This window comes from Lissotriton helveticus, chromosome 11 (assembly GCF_964261635.1).
Source record: "Lissotriton helveticus chromosome 11, aLisHel1.1, whole genome shotgun sequence".
NCBI lineage: Eukaryota > Metazoa > Chordata > Amphibia > Caudata > Salamandridae > Lissotriton > Lissotriton helveticus.
The window spans coordinates 1,066,050,304-1,066,072,025 of record NC_136072.1 but is presented as its reverse complement, the minus strand read 5'-3'; positions in this window follow the sequence as shown (position 1 = coordinate 1,066,072,025).

Sequence of the window (21,722 nt, the reverse complement as noted above, 5' to 3'; positions counted from 1 at the left end):
CAGTGGCTTAGTATACAGCAATCTTATGCAGCTCAGAAGCAATGGAGCCATATCCATCTTGAGTAGTACTTCTATCATGTAGGGCAAGCCTAGTGTGTCAAAGACCTTCTCAATGCCTAGTCAATGGTCACTCCCTCCATCTCTGGCCCAGTCCATAACCATTGAGAGCCTCCCTAAGTTAAGGAAAGTATTCTGCCCTGAGATAAGTTCAAGTTCAAGCATTTATAAAGCGCACTACTCACCCAGAGGGTCTCAAGGCGCTGAGAGGCGCTCAAGGCTCTCAAGGCTCAAGCCAATCTGGTAATCTTGTACTAATAATTGTACGACAGGTAGCAACCAATTAGACAGTATCTTTACCAACATCTTAGAGTCGAAGTTAAGAAAAGATAAAGGTAAATATGAAGCCACATCTAGTGGATCCCTTCTTGCCCTAGGAAGCCCCACCAGCATGCCTCTCTTGTTGATTCCGATAGTAGTTCCTTAATTTTGGCTGCCTCAGAGACAGATAATAATCGGGGGAGCAGAGGTAACTTCTGTGGGCAGGCCATACAAGCCACAGGATTTACCCCTCGCAAACATTTTCAATGCCAGTTTTATCTCCTTAACTGTAGCAGTTCCTCCATCTCCAGCCTCTGCAGCTTGTCAAGGTGAGTAGCATGATCCAGTCTAGATACTCCCTCAGGATTGCCTTTGTTCCACCGGTGGGGCAGTGTACAGGGTGCTGTCGTAATCTCGAAACAGGGGGTTTGTGTCTTCCTGTGTTTGTTTAATAACCTCTGCTGGGAATGAATAGTATGTATGGGGGTTATACTCTGTTCTGAATGGAGTAAACAGGCTAGTAATCAACCCTCTTTATCACCCTGCACATGTTGGCAGGCCACATATATTCCCTGTAATCAATGCACCCCAATTTATTACATAGTACCTTATAATCTAATCTATATTTAGCTAGTTGCTGTGTTGTGGTGGGATCCTGGATCAATCTCACTTCCAGGTCTCGGATACTATTTTCCATATCTTCCAGTTCCCTTATCAATGTCTTTTTCAGGCCATATACTATTTTAGCACAAGCCCCTCATAACCACTTTACACACGTCCTATTCCATTGTGGTGTCTGACGCAGTACCATCATTCTCAGTAAAATACTTGCCTTTGTTTTCCCCTATAGTGGTGCAGAATCCGGGATCCAGCATTTAATTGCAACTTTGGTATCTACAGCCAAGAAATTCCTCAGTAAAGGGACAGTTTTGAGGGACTATGGTCCGGAAATGTATTCCTAAAATACCCTATGTCCACCACACTTAATCTTGGACAAGCATTCAATAAAATAAGTCTATTCTTGTGTGAAGAGAATGAAGGCCAGAGTAAAAGAATAATCCCTCGTCTCTGGATGTTTCAAGCACCATATCTCCAATATCTGATTATTGAAACCCCATTGCCTCAAATGTCTGGAGGACGCCGTCACATAAGCATCATTTAAGGGAGGAGTAGATCTATTAAGACCAGTGTCAGGAATAGTATTAAAGTCATCCCACCAGGTATGCAGGACGTTTGTGTAGGGTAGTAGGTACAGAGTTAATCCCTCCAAGAAAGCAGCTAGACCTGCATTGGGCACATAGAGCACCACCAATGACAACAAGGCTGTTCAGCACTCATTCTAAAATCACATACCTGCCCTCTCAATCTACTAGGTAGTGATGTACCCACTGTAATACCCGCTATCTCTTTTTGAGTTTTGGTAGCTCCTGGGTATTAAGGCGGGTCTTTTGCAGACATGCAAAATGTACATGTCTACGTTTGAGATTAGCTTGTGTTGGGTATCTCATTATGTGCGATGGCAAACCTCGTAGATTCCAAGTCAAGATATAATATTTATGTTCAGTTGTCAGTCACGTGTTGATCTTCAATAACCATTCTCCTAATTTTTTCTGCATGTCTGCCGCATAATCAGGAAAAATGTCAACCTGAGTATTCTCCACCGTCCAGTGGCACTTTGTTCTTACAACCTGAAGAGTACGATCTCTGTCCCTGTAGATGAACAGACTGACCACCACTGGCCTAGGTGGGAATCCCGGTGGCAAGGGTCTATTGGGGACCCTGTGGAGCACTTCCTACTGAGAAGAAGTCAATGGCTTGCCCTATAATACTGTTGTGACCAACCAGTCCTCCAAAAACGAATCCATGCTGGGGACCTCTGCTGCCTCTGGGAGCCCCACAACACATATATTGTTTCATCTAGAGTGTCCCTCTGTGTTGTCCACCTTCCATTTCAAAAAGCGCACTTCCACCTGCGGATTGTTGATTTTGGAATTCATATTTGCCACAGAGGGTCTCATCGACGCCTGTGCAGATTCGGCTGTCTCGAGTCGGTCTTTGAGCTTCTTATGATCTGCTCTTAGTAAGCCCACATCGATCGCCAACGCATCCCACTTACGTTCTACAGCAATTTGTATGGCTCTGACTGCCTGCAAGAGCATATCAGATTTTGCCATGTGTTTCTGAATATATTTTCCGACTGTAGGGGATGAAAGCACAGTCTCCATAACCATATCAACACTGTCCTGCTGTGTCCCGGGGGACTTCTTTTCTTGGGGCCCTTCAAACGCACCATTTCGAGCAGTGCAGTTTTGACAAAAATGTGGACTATCCACTTTCCACCTCCCACATAGCATCACTAGCCTAAGCGATGACTATGTGTGTCAGAAAAAAAATACTCAGGATCTGTGTGGTACCATCGACTCCACCACAGTACTTGGTCTGTGAATACTGTGATCTATGGCCACGAGAGAGCAATGCTAGGCCAGCTATCCAGCCACCAAACCAGTGCACAACAAAATGATTAATCCAGGTGCGTCTCAAGTCTGCGGGCCAACCGCCTTTCTTTTTCCCAAAAACTTTATTGCCATTTTTAGACAACAGAGCAGATATTCTAGACAGTTTCTTTTAAGGCAAATTACATTTTAACAACACGGTCTCCTTCAACATCGAATGGCTTTCCAACTAGCTTCAATACATGGTTACATTCTGTGTGGTCTATTTCCATTGCTTTACAACATTTTGTCCACTATTAAACATGCCAACATGATCAGTGGTCCAACAGCCTTATCGTAAATTTCCTAAACGCTGCAGGGGTTTAATCCACTATTTATTATATATAGTTCTCACTCACACTCTATGGGTCAGTTCAATGTTAGCTCACCTTCACAGCTCCCCGTTCACCCCTAACCTGGGCCATCCAATGTCCAACTGGCTGGTGTCGGGGATGTGGGGATGAGAGAAATCCCTTCTCTATCCACAACTGTTACAAACAGCGCAGGACCCCACCACTGGGTGCCAGCTATCCGTCCTGAGCCTCAAGACCAACTCCGGGTCCCTTGAAGGCAAGGACCAGGCCCATGCCCATGCACCTCCTTGTGACATACCCCTCAAGGGCGGTAGGAGACAAAGAACGATTCCTTATAGGAGCTGATCATGCCAATACGCTGGATCTTGCCTCCCACATCTGCCCTGCTGTCAGTGGGGTGACCTCCTGAAGACGAGCAACAGGCCGAGGTAGGCACCGCCCTCTCTCGGGGACCACCGTCATGTTAGGAGTGCGGGGATTCACTGTTGCAGCTCGAAGAGAGAGTTTCAGTGAGCCCCCCAAACCAACTAGGGGCTCGCTCATTGCCAATGATCACGGTAAAGAGGAGTACAGCATATTTGGTCTGGTTGCTATCTTAACCACGACCATCATGCAAGGCGGAATGTTTCAGATGCACAGTAGCTCTTCCTCCAGGAAAAGGTGCGCCTTACTCATGAATTTCCAGGAGTGTGACATGCTTTATCGTGGACGTGAATTACAAAGCTTTATTCTGCGATTAAGCATGTTTTTCTCCTGGAAATTCATGAGTAAGTTGTAGTGTCTTGTGTATTATAGAGCATAGGCCCCTATCATCCTTCACGGACGTCCGTAGTCTAGTGACGTAAGTGTTTGGATGTGGTTAATAGTCATGATGCCGTACATGCCAGTTACACACTAAGAAATAAAGAAGTATAATACCGAGCTCCGTGTGAGGCGTAATTCATTTACATGCTACTGGGCTGGGGAGGACGCTACAAAAGTCACTCCTAAGTTTGAAGTAAGATAGAGGGAGACATAGGGAGACAGAAAGCACTGTGAATCGGGGCCTTCAACATTTTACTAGAATTTCCATTGAAAAATGTATTACTCAGAAAAAATATAATTTAGAGGTAGGATCTAACAATATTTTACTTGTCAGATAAGGAACCTTGAGGCACTTTTTATATAACGTTACTTTGCGTAGGCCTGCAACCAGGAAATAATAAAGAGTGTTACAGACATTTTTGGTTTAGCAGAAGCAACAAGTGGTGTTGCACATGTAACAGTTTGGTGTGTGGGATCAGCTGGAGATTCGAATTCAGAATCTTGGTTTGATGAGCACTGGGTTCACAGGATGTTGACAAGGCGGGATACAGACATATAATTTACACTAAAATGGAAATATTATGTGGTTTATTTTTTTTTACAGGTTTTCTTTCAGATGATGTGTTCAGCTTCACAAAATTCTTTAGTCATGTGCGAAAGCCAGAATGGGGACCCAATTGTTCAGCTTTCTAATTAAACGCCATGGTCAAGAGACTCAATGCAGTGAACACATTTTCAAATTCATGTATTCACTTTTAATTTTCATCACATCAACAAATAAAAAAAATATAAATAGGCATCAATTCTGTTTGGGAAAGCAACATCAAATGTGTAGGCCAATATGAAGTGATGTTTGTTTTTGCTGTTAGTAAAGATAGGGCAAAGTAAAAAGTAATATATGGAGTAGATTGTCGCATTAATAGGTAAACCAATAACTGATAACATGTAAATAACATAAACGGATACTTGAAGCTACTATTTACTTACCGGTGTGCAGTCTTAGACGTGTCAAGAATTATGCACAATTATTTTTACATTAAGGTGTGTGAATGTGGCCGCAATGTCACGTTTAGCGCAGTAACAAAAATGTTAATGAAATATTTTGGCAATGATTGTGACTACATATGAGTCACATAATACTCAATATATATATATATATATATATATATATATATATATATATATATATATTTTAATTTCCACCAAAGCAACAGGAACTTTTTCAAAGTCGAGTCCATAATAACAGGGTGTAACCTTTCAGCCACACAAAAATGGTTCTCTTTTTGCTCCATCCATCTAGAAACTGAGTTTACCAATACAGCAGAAAAACCTTTGTGTCACAAGGAAGCATGGACGAACAAAATAGGGTTGGACTGGGTTCATCCAAATGTTAATGTTAATGTTAACGGAGCTTGTATAGCGCATGGCTACCCCAGCAACCTGAGGTTTGATGATCCTCAAACCTTGTTGCAGTTCTAGATCTAGTTGGTTAAATCCATAAATTTGCCTCCCAGTTCTGCATGTCACAATTGTTTTGTTTTGTTACATTACATGCCAATGACACCCACATCATACTAAATGCAATTGAAATTCTGCAGTGCTTGGGGCTAGGTGACCCGCCCTTAGCTCAAGCTTACCACCAACAAAACTAGGTATGGATGGGCAGTCTGGAAACCGCCCTCACTCACGTCACTAACATCTTAACATTTGCGTACCTCCCAGTACGCTATTGACCCTTAAATATTTTCTCTTTCCCTTTTCTCCTCCTCAACCTCATGACTTGACCCTCCAAATGTGTAACGGCAGCCCAACAGTGAATGGCGCTAAAATTGAGATTGCATATTGTCCACTACCAACAGCACCAGACTCCTCACCTTGAACTATCCACTTGCCCTAGATATCAGGTCTGCAACCATAAGAAATCTTGGTGTGCACTTTAATTTGCACAATCAGCTTGAAACCTTAGTTATTAACCACAGCACTGTAATGAGAGTCCAAGTACTGAACATTCACAATTTCTACCTACATCTTCATATTCACTCTGCCAAAGTCATCACTAATAGCCTTGACAAGAGAAGAGTAAACTGTTAAAATACCCTCTCACTCTGGTGTTAAGCAATACCCATTGGCCACCTGAAAAGATTTATCAGTTTTGCCCCAAGAACGCTTTTTGTACCTTGACCAGCATAGCCCCACTATTAAATGTGAAAAGTCCCCGCTCCCCGTCAGCATTCTTGACCCACCTCAATAGTTAATGTACTAGCTTGTGTGTCCCACTCACCACTTAGTCTTGAACTGACTTTTCTTTGTAAACACACTAACTATCTGTACTACCATGTGTCGTATGATAATACATATAGTGTTTCTGCTATGCAAATTACACACACATCTCTGGCAAACTAAACTTGAGATCTGGATTTTAAGTTACAATTCCGTCTTACTGACCCCCCAAATCGCTGAACTTACTTCTGTCTACGTATCATTTGAAATAGCTGATTAGCAGTTTACCTTATTTTACCTTCAGAGTGTTGTAGCAGACAACTAAATTAATTTAATCTATACATTTACATTTTTAAATAATAATTAAAACACAAATTATTCACCCTCACTAACATTTTTATTTATATACATGTTTTAGTAAGCTGGGTAAAAAATACGTTTATTTACTTAATTTAAATGTTTAAATATTTTTCTAACAATGGTTTTTAATTTAATGAAGTAATTACGTTTATCATTATATTTAAAAATAAAAAATCAATTACTGTGGTGGCTATCTATGCACAGAAAAGATAACAGAGGTGGAGGTGGAAGTCTCCGGCTGTAGATTTGTGAATTGCATTTTGTGGTACGTGAGCAATACTACTGTAGCGAAACACTTTATGTACAACAAAATGTAGTTTGTGAATCGTGCCATGGCTTTCTACTTAGTGTTGCATCTGTTAGGTTGGCTCACTCATATGTATGCACTGTACTATTAAGCACCCGGAAAAAAAGAATCTGTTTGGGTGTATAAGAACTTTAGAAGAGCTACGTATAACATGTGCCCCTCATCAATACCTAGCAGCACATTAATACCACACTTACAAGAAACATCCTCCAAAAACAGGAACACAAATCTCACAACTCCATCCAGTCCTATCTGAGGCAGACAAATTCCCAATCCTGACTAAGCTGAAAGGCACTCATCTCGCTTCCAGGTTATAAACAATGGTCCAATTAATGATATACTTGTTTATCCTCTTACTTCACCTCCCTCTGTGTCCTGGTAGGACTGTGTTCATTTTATGTTAACTAACCATAAAACCAAAGCCACTGCAGAATGCCTCTCAAACACACTACTGGAACCATTTTATCATTAGACTACAAACCCACTACTAGAGATTCAAGTATACCCTCCACATTCCACCTCCCAGCCACAACATTCAATTGCAACCTCAAGCACAAAAGTTCCTCAAATAATGAATTACAGCCCAACTCAAGCCAACACACACCAACATGGTCCAAAATACCCCTATAAATATATATGCCAACTTTATTCCATTTGATTACCACTTTGACCTATCCAGTGTCATCATGGAACCCTTAGCCGCAAAACTTGACACTATGTCACTTGAATCAAAATACAGAGGGGACGATTACGATGTAGGTAGGAAAGCATTCCCACCGAATCTAATTAGGAATGCTTTCTGAACGTTTCGTATTCGGGGAGTCCTATCAGCCAATTACGATGTGTCCGGATGCTTACGGACACGGTTCGGTCGGACTCGCATTGACTTCAATGGGTGCCGGTGTCCTGAACAAAAACACAGGCTCCCATTGGAAAAAGGAGGTGGGTGGGGAAAACCTTGCACCCTGGAGCAGGCACCCCTTCATGCCTGCCACATTGTGCATGGTTGGGAAGAGGGGACCCTTGGGCACACCCTCGGGCCACATTCGTTCGCCTTCGGGTGAAGGGGGGTCCGCAACAGACCCCTAAAGACAGATTCCAAAAGCTATTTTGTCTCGATCAAACCAATTCAGAACAGCTGTCCAAATCGTTCATCCTACTCGCTTGTTCGGAAACCATCTCCATTGGGCTGTACGATTTGGCTCCAAATGACTTAGGCTGCCTGAATCCCATTTGGAACCGATTGGGACAGCCCGGACAACTTCTTTGCATCGTACTCGATCGTCTGGAAAGGTGATTGATTCAGTAGGAAACAAGGTTTCCGACTCGGATTCAACAATACCGAATCCCATGCGGAGCCGTGCCTAACAACATAGTAATTGGCCCCAAGGCACCGTATATGGACCAAGGAGCAATGTCTCCTAACCCGGTCGCTAATAACAGACTGCCCGACTCTGACCCATTGGAAGAAGATTCCTTGGCTGTTGTACGTTTTTAAATTTCTGAATGATTTGAACTGCTTAGAGTTTTTTACCAACCCTACGTCACTCACTACCATATCAAGAAGGTTTTTAAAGAACTTATGTGTCTCGCATCTGAGTGATTTACGTCTGTGCTCAGAAATCGGCAAACAGTCGACCAACCATCTAATGATGATTCAATCCTCCTATGGCCTTCAACCTTATCTGTCCTTTTTTTTGTCTAATTATGATAGATATGTTTTAACTCGATTTAGATTTAATTCCTTTTATCGTCTTGTTTCATTTCCCATGCCCTCTGATTGGTCACGTGATATGATCAATTGTCCCTGTAACGATTGTACTCCTCAGTCTACATTACATGTAATTTTATTTTGTACCTTTTATGACAATCCCCGCAAACGTTGGTTGGTTCCTCTGCTTAGATTTTTAAGATTGAGAAGATGCAGACCTGCCCTTTTGGCATTACAATGTCTAGATTCCCCTTTTGTTGCAAAAACAGTTGCTTATTATTTAAAAGCTTGTATAAAAATTCGTTCTCAACTTGCGGCCCATGCGCAGTAAATATCTATTTTTATACCACTGTTATTTCGGGTACCAATATTGAGCAAACTGATTATATGCTTAAACTGATGCATTATCTCATATAGTAATCAATTTTTATATGAAAAGTAAAATGTTGCAAATAACCGTATATGTACTGTATGATTTTCACCTGTACTTTTATGGTTGTAAATTCAACCGAATAAAGTTACTTTTTGATTTGATTTGATTTGGCCCCAAGGTCATGGCTTTAACCAAACTCTTATGGCCCACTGCAAGTCTGGGTCCTAAATCACCTCCTCACAGAACGTCTCATCCCAGTCATCTTTCATCTTGATATCCCTAAAACAGCAGTAGGATGACCATGTCCATCTAAATCAACCCATCAAATATCAAAAGCACAACCACACACACAAACGAATAAAGAATCACACCAGAAATGTGCACTTTTATGCTGTAGGTCTAGAATCATAAACTGTGCTAACATTTCTGTTTTTTTTATTTTTATTGGGCAGAAAACCAGAAGGATATAGTGCAGTGCATATTTAGACTTTTGTGACCATTGTAAACTATGCTGAATACAAAACAGTTTATGAATATATAAGCACACAATACGAATTTCAGCCTCAAAAAGTCTTCAAGCATGATGAAGAATATGTTGTCTGTGTTCTTATTCTGGACAGCATTTTGGATCCTTTCCATACGAGGGCTGCTCTGGGTCTAGAGTTTAGATTGGCAACTGTAATGTCTTCCACTTTTTGATAAGCAGAGATCCAGGATGATTGCAATCTGGTACACTCCCATGATATGCGAGTACAATTCACCAGGGCGTTTTGGTATCTAATACACTGGCTACTATGCCTAGATACGCTTTGCTGTACTCAGGAGTGTGAAAAAAACTTGCAAGTGGCAGAACATTGTGCTTTCCTTAAATCAGAATTAATTGAGAGATGATGTGTGTGAGCATTCATGACTTCCATGATCCCGGGCGTCTCTGGGGTCCTGAGAACCTCCAAACACTGAGCACAGATTGTAGATGGGTTCAGAGTTATAGTTCCTATTAAGAAATGCTATTAAAAAAATCGACGAAGCCTCTGCCAGGAGAGTAACGAAATATGATTTCAAACAGGCTAGTGGAGTTCTTCCTGTAGCCAAAAAAAACTTTGTATCTAAAAATACTTGAAAATCTCTCCCTCCTTTCTATCTCAAATCGGTCTTGGATCTTGGAAATATAGTCATTATCCGATTTTATTAAGTAGTTGATTGATGTTACAGATGCCCTTCTTAAGCCATGGTGTATGGGTAAGTACTTGAGGAAGGGTGGGATTAACATATAATGGGATGCATCCTCTCCATTCTGGATTTTGGTGCGTTTTATCCATTGCACATAAAACTGACATTTTGACATGTTCCTGTTAGGGTTCTTATATGAATCTGTTTGAAGAACTTGGTACTGTCAAACTTGTCAGAAAATCCCTGGTTGCCCCTCTCACCCACTACATGGGAAGCAATCAATGCCTGTGAAATGTTTCTCTTGTACCTTTGAAATTAACATTTTTGGGAGAGTTTGGGCAAAGCAAGCATGATAATATAATTCAAATTATTCAGAAAGTGTCCACTCCCTTTATTCAGGGGGTGCAAAGCTTGATTCTGGTAGTTTTAGTTTTCCTTACCCAGAGAAAGGTGATGATCATTCTTTTTAGCTTGGAGAAGAAGAATTCCTCTAAACATCAGGGTTCCTTTGGAACAAAAAAAGGCTATGGGGAAGCTTTACTAATTTTTATAAAATGTATCCTGCCCACAAGCGAGACTGAGATGTGCCACCATCTCTGAAAGTCTTTTTTGATAATGTTTAAGAGGGCTTCATCATTTAACTTTCATACAGAGGAAGCTTGTCCTACTACCCTTATCCCTAAATATCAAACGATCTTTGTAGAAACCATTTTCTGCCATTCTACCTCAAAGCACAATAAAGGATTATTTACCAGGATACGTGCGGTCTAGGATTTATCAATTTTATAACTGCTAATTTCTAAAAATCTCTACATCATCTGGAAGGCACTGTACATGCTGGAAGTTTCAGGATCAGATATAAGTGCTACATCATCCATGTATAAAAGAATATTAATAGCAGACCTGATTTTGGCACTGGCCTTAATGGTTTTTTCTTTAGTGCTGTAACATGACAGGCATATTATTTTTTTTAAATGGTAAACAACAGAGGGTACAATAGGGACTCCTGGTGCATTCCTCTGTTACACTCTATAATGACTTGTCACGAAGTATTAATTCAGTGGTCAAATTTTGATACAGGGACCTAAGCGTCTCAGTGAAATAGTTTAACATTTCTTTGCATCTAACATTCTGAATAAATATTGATGGTTCACTAAATTGAATGCCATTTTAGCCTCTAAAAACCATGCTTTTAGTAACATTTCCTCTGCTTCGGCATAGTCAGTCACCTCTCATAGGTAGTGTGCGTTTGCTGTTAATAAGCATCCGTGGATGAAGCCCATTTGGTTACCTGAAATCAGACAGTCTATTATCCTTGAAAGTGTTAATGTAATTACTTTCATATATATACCTTGTAATCTTAATTTAATAAAAGTTATATGTTGGTAAGACTATGTACAAGGGAATTTTTTGCCGGTTTCAAAAACGTTACCAGATGTCCTCTTTAAAGGGGTATGGGGTAATACTTTTGTCTTTGCATGATATCATTACAAAGAGTGGTGAAGACTGGGATTGGATAATACAGAAACATCCATTATACCTCATTGTGGAACAGCTGGGCCTAGGCGTATCGTCTGAGTGCCAAAATAAATAGCGGTCACTCCCGACAGGGTAGGCGAGCGGAGCGACCACATGCTCCCAACACGCTTGGACGCTACGCAACCTCATCACTCATTTATGTAACATCATGCTCACTTGAAGGACGACCTAAATTGATACCCTTCCTAACGATACACAAGAGCCATAGTGGGCTCGACCGAAACTGAAAATGCTGATGAGTGCCGACCCAACGCAGTAAATCTGCCTTCGCAAACTATATAAGAAAAATCCCATAGACCCACACTTTCATGGCGCCGAATGATTGTATGAATGCAAAGTATCGTGACATGTTGAAATACGCTGCCGAACCCCAGGGTTGTCGGCCTTGAAGCTGTGTTCACTTATTACACCTAATGCAATATTCATTGATCTGGGTTGTAAGCTGAATGCTGTGTACAGTACATGTTGGTCAATAAAGGTCTTTAAAAAAAAAAAAAAAAATTGTGGAAGCCATTCTACCCTGAGGCCTTTGATGTCGGGAGGAATCTTATGGCTACTAGCACCTCTTCCTCAGACATAGGTTTGATTAAGGAATTGTTTTCTCAGATGTAAATGTATTTAATCTAATGTAGTTTCAGAAAGTTGTAATATCTGTTTTAGAGGGAGCCAGCTTTTCCTTATACAATTCTTTACAGTATTTCAGGATCACCCCTGCTAATTTTATGGGATAAGTTTGAAATGAGCCGTCCTTGGAACTAATAATCTAGAACCCTGGTTGGCTGCTTGCCATGACTAAGTATTTTCCAATTGCAGTATCTGTCTTTAAAGGTTTTGTTGACTCTTTTTAAATACAATCTCATGTTTTAGCCCTGTATAATTCTTGAGCATTCTCAGGAGTTAGGCTCTTTGTGACATGCTGTAAGGTGTCTAACAGGATCAGTTCACTCTTTTCTCGCTCTTACATGTCAGCTAGCCTAGCTCTCTTACTACTATTACTTTCAGCTGTTAAGACTCTGCAGAGATATGCCTTAAAGTATTCCTAAACATGGACTACACTTGCTGGGCTAATATTTATTTTAAAAATCTTTATTTGCTCTCTAAAATTTCTTCTTTCTGGTCAGGCTATATAGGTTAGAGAGAGCTGCATTTCAAAGTATCTTTTGTGCATTTGGTGTGCAAAGGCCTTTCTACATAATTTTTAAAGATATGAGAGCAAGAACCAGCATTACGGAAGTATTATATCGGTTTAACACATTCTAAGGTTGGTGGTGTTAAAAAGCAGTCTAACTTGGACTGGCTACTTAATATCATAAGTGAATTCTTGATTATAATATAGTTCCCTGTAGTTCACTAATGTATAGCTCATCTGCAAAACTCCCAAAGCGTCATGCATATAGAGATTGCTGTCCCTGTTCCCTCTTTATCTGGTTTTGCAATTTTTTCTTTGTTTCAGGATACATTAACCCTCCACTGATGATTGTTCATACTAGGGCCGCTGTGTAAACCTACAGCTCAATGAGCAGCTTTCCTACATAATTCTAGAAGTAGTTATTCGTACAGTTTATCTTGTTTTCGTGCTATTTTTGCAGATGATTATTGACCCTCCAATAGCAGCAGAAGGTTATTTTTTGGCAACACATCCATACCTTCTAATCTTAATTGTGTCTCCTGTAGTAGTATAATGTCTTCTTCTATTTCATCTAATAACTGCATAGACCTAACACGCTTCCAAGATGTGTTTAATCCATTTACATTCATGGATACTACCGAGATTAAACGGAAGTGGTCCCTACTGTACGCAGCACTCTGTTAATCGTTCTCTTGTATTTAACAGCCCATGATTTGCACATTGACCTGCTGGCAGCCTCCCCCTTATGCTGTCCCATTGTTCCCCATTCCCATGAGAAAGGAAGAGGGGAATCTGCCCTTTCCTTAGTGAGAATAGGCTGGGTGGCCCTATGCTAGCTATAGGTCAGTGTATAAAGTTATGTATACACATATCTCCCTACCTCCAATTCAATATGAGCAATGTCCTTCTTGATTTTCATTTGTTTTGCTAATCATGAAATATATCCAGACTACGCCATGCCTTCAACCCTTTACCTCCTTAGGTAGAATTCTCTTCTGTTAAATTATGAAAAACATCTGTGCTTCTGGTTCATTCGGGAAATCGTATGCTCTCTGCCTCAATAGTATTAGCCTTGATTACTGAGCTTGTCGGCCTGAACTTTTGAATTAATTGGACAGCTTTTGAATTAATTGGACAGCAATCACATCTCTACTTTGGGTAGTTTCAAATGACACATCTGGAAATACATAGAATGAGTATATGCCCCATACACACTCACTCCCAGTCACAGATCTGAGTTGAATCCATCATCGTTCTTTAGCTCACCATGCCTTTCCAGTTTGAACCTAGCCATATGGAAATCAGTCTTGACCCTGTTCCTCATGCGAACAGTCCAGCCCGAACTGATAAGCCAGGTCTTCCCTGAACCAGAAACAAGCATCCTGGAACCGGTTTCGGGGTAACTCCCCATATCAGCCAGGCTAGCTTGAATCCAGTGGCGAAGTGAGCAAGGGACCCACGTCTGGGCATACCCTGCCAACTTAGGGCAACCAGGACTGTGCAAGAGGTGGAGAATTTAAATCTTGGATCTTTGAAATGGGACTTGATGAGCTTTTACAACTGTCATGTACTCTTCTTTATGATTTTTTTTCTTTCAGAACAGACTCTCTGGTTAATGACAAAATGAACTGATAATCCCAAAAGTTGCCTCTGCCTCCTCTGGGATTGTCACAAATAATAAAACTTTTGGTTCATTGGTCTGTTCTCCCAATATTCGTTCTTCTGCTGCATTGCTGAGTGAACTTTCAGTTACCTAATGTCGCTCCATGCACATCATTTCTGTTTGGCACAGCCTTTCTTCTACTTTAGTTCGGCTTTGAGTGAGCCTTTCAAGATAAAAGTATTGGTTTCAGAGCTTAAAGCGTCTTCCTTCTCTCTTTGAACATTCTCTTGCCCATTTCATTCAAAATCTATGTTTCTAGGAGAGGAGTTAGCCTAACGGCTAAGGTGCTCGACTCGGATCTGGGGTCGAGTCTCGGTAACGACGCCAAAACCTCCTCACTTAATCTCCCCGTGCCTAAAAATGAAAGTGTGTGTCCTCATGTAAAACGTAACTTGTGCTATGTAAAGCGCTCTGATACCTGATTCGGTTCGGGTCTAGTTCGCGCTATATAAAACTCTACAAAAAAAAAAAGTCAGCTAAACTCTGAAGTCGATTGGAGAGCCGCAAATGTAATCTGGAATTGCAGAGGTCTCTGACTAGAGGTGAACAATATTTTGTTTTTTTGTAGTTCTTCTATTTACATTTACGTTAAGGTCTCCCCTGCACCCCCCCTTACTATCACCATTTTGGAAAGCAGCTTCTGCCTGACTCTCCTAAGTGTGAATATCACTGGTGACCTCTAAGGATGACGTGTTATAGCATAACAGGTATACTGGGAAGCTCTGTTTTCAATTCGAATAGACCGATGTATTACTGTATTTTTTGGGATGGCTATCTCAAGGGCCCCAGGACTGCCAACTCAGTGGCCTGGATTTGTCCATTCTTTTCAACAATGTCAGGTATTAATCTATCTCTTTTTGAACCGAACCTCCCTCGTTAGGTTGGTTATAAAGGGTGCCAACAGTGAGGCCAGGGTGAGATTATCCTACTGGTTATAATCACCTCATGTGTTGATTAATGTGGACTGTCGTCAGCCTTTTGCTTGACAGTTCTTTCATTTTGTGGGTATTTTCACATTCTTTCTATGATTTAATCATGTACTCGCCTCAACCCCTTTAAACTTGCCTCTGGATTGTTATTCAGAATTGATGTGGGGCATTTTCAGCTGCGGCGAGTCACCTGTGGTAATGTCCAAAATATGGATTTTATCCCAGAGTTTCCTGGGAAAAAGTGGGTACGCCTTACCAGTTTCAGACACATTTACCTCGTTAATGTCCCTTCCAACCAAGTGCATTAATGGTTTCTTGCACTAGTCCTTTACCTTCCTCTTTAAGGTCGCCTCACCTCTACTCCTCTACATTGGGATTTGTGGCCTCAGACCATGCTTTCTTGACTTTCCCTTTTAATGTAATTTAGGTTGCATTTTTCAACGCAAAACACCTCGCTCCAGTCACCTTTCTCTGTGCTTCAGGGTTGAAGGTCCGGTGCTCCTTCATTCTGGTTGAAATCCAAAAGTTGTTCTCCCCAGCTGCTGCAGAACCAAACCTACCCTGTTTTCAGAGCATGTGCCGAATTTGCCCGTTAAAGATCTTTCTTCTTTTATTTTCAGGCCAGGTACAGAGTCTAGATCCATCTCTTGAACAACCTCCTTGCTAGACTCTACTGGAAAACATGTTCTATCAGCACATCGAGCACACCCACTGACCTCCAGCCAAGCCTCTTCTGAAGCCGTAACAGGATTTGAGGAGGGGTTTTCAGAATGCACATTTTTGCAGAGGATGGATAGTGGCCACTGCCATGTCAGCCGATTCCGATGCCTTTGCAGATCTAAGGACCAGCATACCTCTTCTGCTGGTGGCTGACACATCTTGAACCAAAAGGCCTACACACCTTCACCATTTATTCACAATTAGTGGATCTCCACTCTTTATGCCCGCCCCTCCTCTTTGGACGACCACCATGCTTACAGTAATATTTACAGACAGGGCGATTCAACGGTCTTAATTTAACGTGCGTAAGTACATGCTCTTGGTGGGGCTTCACAAAGTGGGTGACTGCTCTTCTTTTATATGCCTGGGGGATTAATTTCAGCTTCTTTATACACCACCACTGCTTGCAAATACTGCTTAGGCAGCAAGCTGCTTCTCATTGACGGGACTGGTGGCCATCTTTCCCACCCCTCTACCATTCTAGAACATGACTAAATTTCTCAATCTTACTAAGATAAGGCTGAATCGCCACTCACAATCCCTCATTTACATTATTCTTTACCATACTACCCCATCATCACAAAAGGAAGCACCAAAGAATTGTCATGGTGAGATCATCTTTAGAAGTAATTTGTCATGTTCTGCCATCACTGCTCAACCATTCAAAATTCAACAAGTCAACATCTCAACCTCTACTTCTACAAATGTGAGACTTGTCACCAGCCGCGGCCGGCAGTGGGAGTAAATGCAGAGCGGTGATGTGGGGAGGGGAGGGGCAGGGTGGGGGGTAGTAATGTATGGATTACGGAGTTTTACTGGTAAGTAAACATTTAAATAAATAAAACGAATTTCATTGCGCGCACTGCATCGCATTTTGGGATGCAGTGTACTCAACGAAATTCGTTTTATTTATTTAAATGTTTACTTACCTGTAAAACTCCGTAATCCATACATTACGAACCCTACCCTGCCCCTCCCCCTCCCCACGTCACCGCCCTGCATTTACTCCCACTGCCGGCCGCGGCTGCTTGTCACCCGCCATACCATCGCTCTCCAGAAGAGCATTCCACATTCACAAGTGATCTTAGCACCTCCCACTGGTCCTCATCTATTGATATGGTCATCTTTGGGGATTTTAATGTAAATGGTGTTGCCTCCAAACTCACCTCATTACTCCAAGCTAACAACCACACACTGCAAAGAGCGCACACACTTAAAAGATATCAAAATTGTTCTGATAACTGTAAAAATATTAAAAACCTCAAAACCCATAAAAAGGACACCTTGATCCCTTCCTCCATGCCATGCCACTCACAAATTACAATCATTCAACAAAAATGAGAATATAATTTGGAGAGAAACTTCAAAAACATTGGTAAAGTGGTTACCATGATCCCCTCCTTACTAAATACCTAGCCCCCAACCACTGATAACCACATGTTCTTACACAACATAAACACTCCGTAAAACAGCAATGAAGCCCAGGGGTTGGAGGCCCCCACCTGACCTCAATTACTACCACACTAGGGGATGAGGGAATGTTTCCGCGCTTGCTTCAGTGTCCATAGGGCTTGCGCTATGCCACTGAGCAAATCCAGGACTCTGCTTCCAAAGATTCAGATAAGCCACTGTAGTATGTTTTTTTTAGTTAAAAAGAACTACAGGTGAACAAACCTGTGAATCAAGTAAATCCACATAATGTTTCCATTATAAATTTCACACTGTTACAATTTCTCCCCAGTATCAGAGGACTCACTCTCACCTGCTATGGTACATCTCAAGACCCCAGTTTTCACAGATAACCCCACTGCCCCACCTCTAGCTAAGAACTCCTCAAACCCTTGAATCCACACTTGCCAAGTCTGACAAGTGCCCATCACAAAGTGGCATAATCCCAAATTATCTAAAACCAGAGTATACTACACAACAAAAATCACACACATTTATCCTGATATCACAGGAAACTACAGACACAAAGGGCTCATCTTTCTGGCAAAAATCACCAGAAACACATGTGTTTCCTACCTAAAAGTACACATCCATCAACACAATCTACTTGTAATTTATCATCCTGGTTTCAGATGAGGACATAGCTCATAATGTAGATTTTTCAAGTAATTAATGAAAGAAAGTCTGGATTTTCTGAAAGACGGAGGTTGGAGAAGTGTGGCTCACTTGTTAGAGGAGGCAGACCTGGAAGCAGAGGTCAGCCCGGGACCAGGGTTCAATTCCCGGCTCGGCGGGGTCTTGAGTCCTAAAATGTCCATGGACTCGACAATTCTCGCTCCGGTGCCTACTCGATTCACGGGTTCACACTCTGCGACTCTGGGCAATAGCTTGCTTAATCTCCACAACGGCCCTCGCGGCGGGATGCCTGGCTTTCACCTTGCGGATACCCTGCTGGGGTTATCTCACAGGGGAATACCAGGACGGGTTCCCTAAGCAAGCGCTTAGAAACCGCTTGGTGATTTGCGCTATATAAATTCCTGTACATTTACATTTACAGTAGTATGATGTTCTATTCTCAGTTTAATCAACTGCAGCCAAGAATATCAACATGTCCGACAAAATACACGAGCCAAAGAAAAGTGACCAAAGGGATAATAACTGTAATCGACCAACAAGAGATTAGTATATACTATACTGTCATTAGCTGCAAGCATCAAGTCCCCTTTCTTGCTGGAGGAGTTCTAAACTGAATAAAAAAGTAGAAAAATAACTGCGGATACATCAAACAGAAGAATAAGTTAGTACTGAGAAAAAACAATAAACTGACTTGAAGCTGAATATGATGACTTTCTCATTTCTGTTATTTAAGAGAAAATAGTAGAATATGGAGTACAACAGGATGAAGGAAAGATTCACCAGGGTGTCAAATATACCTTGTTCAAAGTACTAATTGGTGGATGCTGCAAAACAAAGGGCGGGAGATAATGTATGTAAGAAAGGATAATACTTGCCACTGGGATTTTAATAAAATCAGACTTTCATTCATTAAAATCTAGGAAAATCAACATTTTATAACAAGACCGGAGGCTCCTATTATACTTGTTTAAAGCATATCAATTACTTCATATGCAACTTGAGATACTGGCTTACAAGAAAAAGCACAGGAAAGTAAATCATTTGACTAATCAGTTGATCTAAGAATGTCCTCTAACCTGGAACATCCCCAAAACACTTTTGAAGCTATTGCTCCTGTCTCTGAATGAGGGCCAAGTGAGCAAACGTCTATACTAGCTAGGGAAGACAAAGGTTTTTTTTTTATTGAAATCAACAATTGGAAAGCAGAGGATGCTTTAGATGTTGTCTTTTTCTCATATTCACTCAGAGAAGAGCCAACACATACCTTTGATTAACTCAGGAAAAAAGAGTAGAATGTAAACGAGTTACTTACCTGTAACTTCAGTTATCCAGAATTGGTATCTTTCATAGATTTACATGCTTAGAATCATCCCCGCCGACGAGGTGGGAGTCTCGCAGTACAATAAAATATATACATCATAATAATAATAACATTACACCATAGGCTACAGTAGATAGCAAAGTCACTACACTAGCCTATCTTAGTCCTTTTGCAAAAAGAACCAAACTTGGAAACCAGCCAATCAGGCATCAGCCCCTCCTAGTACCTTCCCCACAGAGGCAAACCCTCAGATTTTCGTAGCACAAGTGACAATAAGTATGCCATAATGATAAGATAAGCCTCTCCGGGGAGGAGGGAGAGTAGCATGTGAATCTATGAAAGATACCAATACTGGATAGCTGAAGTTACAGGTAAGTAACTCATTTTCTTATCCAGTATTGGGGTATCTTTCATAGATTCACATGCTTAGAATCAGAGTAGCCAGCAGTATATAATACTTATAGATATAGTGGATGGTGGGTATCATAAGAAGTTCAAGAGATACCATGTCAAACCATTGCAAAATGTATATGTATGTATAAACAAACCTATTTTGTGAGAAAGAGTAAGTCATACACAAGAATGATTGTATACAATAAAGACTTTGTATAATATCAGAAACAAAATATTTTGCCATGAGGCTTAACTTATCTAAAGAAGTTTTGTAGTACTGCTTGTCCAACTGCTGACTCAGCTTCTGTTGCCAGATCAAGGCAATAATGCCGAGTGAAAGTATGCAAACTCTTCCAGGTTGCAGCTCAGCAAATCTTGTCCAAAGACACACCAGCAAATAATGCTGTAGATGAGGACATAGCTCTGGTAGAATGAGCTTTAGGCTTGCTTGACAATGGATGGCCTGCCTTGCAATGGCAGAATTGAATGGCGGATGCAATCCACTTTGAGATAGTAGCTTTTGATACAGCTGAGCCTGGCTTGGGTCCACCATACGAGAGAAATAATTGATTAGATTTTCTGATGGACACAGTCCAAGATATGTAGAATTTCAAGCATCTTTTGACATCCAAGGTATGCAATGACTTCTCCGCTGCTGAAGTTGGATTAGGAAAGAATGTTCGCAATATTACCGGCTCCTTGAGATGAAATGAAGTAGGAACCTTGAGTATAAATGTGGGATTCGTCCGCAGGAGAACATAATCATTAGCAAATTTCAAATATGGTTGCCTTATAGTAAACGCCTGTTTTCACTCACTCGTCGGGAAGAGGTGAGTGCCAACAGAAGAGCCGTCTTCCATGAGAGATACTTGATATCCGCTTTATTAATGGGTTCAAATGGATGTTTCATCAGTTGCTGTAGAACCAGATTTAGTCTCCATTCCGGAGGAGGAGCTCTAATCGGTGAGAAAGTTCTGAAAAGTCCCTACAGGAACTGCTTAATGAGATGATTGGAACAAAGTGATCCCATCCCAGAAGATCTTCTGTATGTAGAAATAGCGGCTAAATGCAGCTTAACCGATGCAAACGTTAGACCAGACTTTCAAAGCCACAAAAGATAAGGCAGAACCTTATCAGGAGGACATTTCAGCAGATGCAAGCTGTTGTTAGAACACCAGCAACAAAATCTCTTCCATTTTAAGGCATAGGTCCGCAACGTAGAAGGGGCTCTTGCTTTATTCAGAATGTCTCTGCATTCTTGAGGTAAGTCTACATCCTTGAAATCTGTGAGTCCAGGAATCAAGCATGGAGTTGCAGTTGAGCTGGGCAAGGATGCAGAATCTGTCCTTTGCTCATTGTTAGGAGATCCGGCAGTATTGGAAGGCGGAATGGCCTGCACTTGGAGAGAAGGAGAAGCTCTGTGAACCAGTGCTGACGTGGCCACTTCGGTGCAATCAGAATCATGCAGCATGGTTCCTTCTTCATCTTGCGTAGGAGCCTCGGGATCAGAGGAACAGGAGAAAATGCATAGGCAAAGATTCCCGTCCATCTCATCATGAAAGCGTTCCCCCAGGAACCCTTCTCCGGTTCCCAACTTGCGAAGAAAAGGCACTTCCGACTGTCTTTGGTGGCAAAGAGATCCAGATTAGGCTTGCCCCACTTTTGAAAGACATTGTCCAGTATTGTTTGATCCAGCTTCCATTTGTGACACAATTTCTTTGCCCTGCTGAGGGAATCTGCCCAGGCATTTTGGACCCCTGGAGGATGTTCCACTTTGATCGTGATATTGTGCCGGAGAAGCCACTTCCAGATGTCTTTAGCTTTCTGGGACAGAATGTGAGACCTTGTACCACCCTGCTTGTTTAGGTAATGCA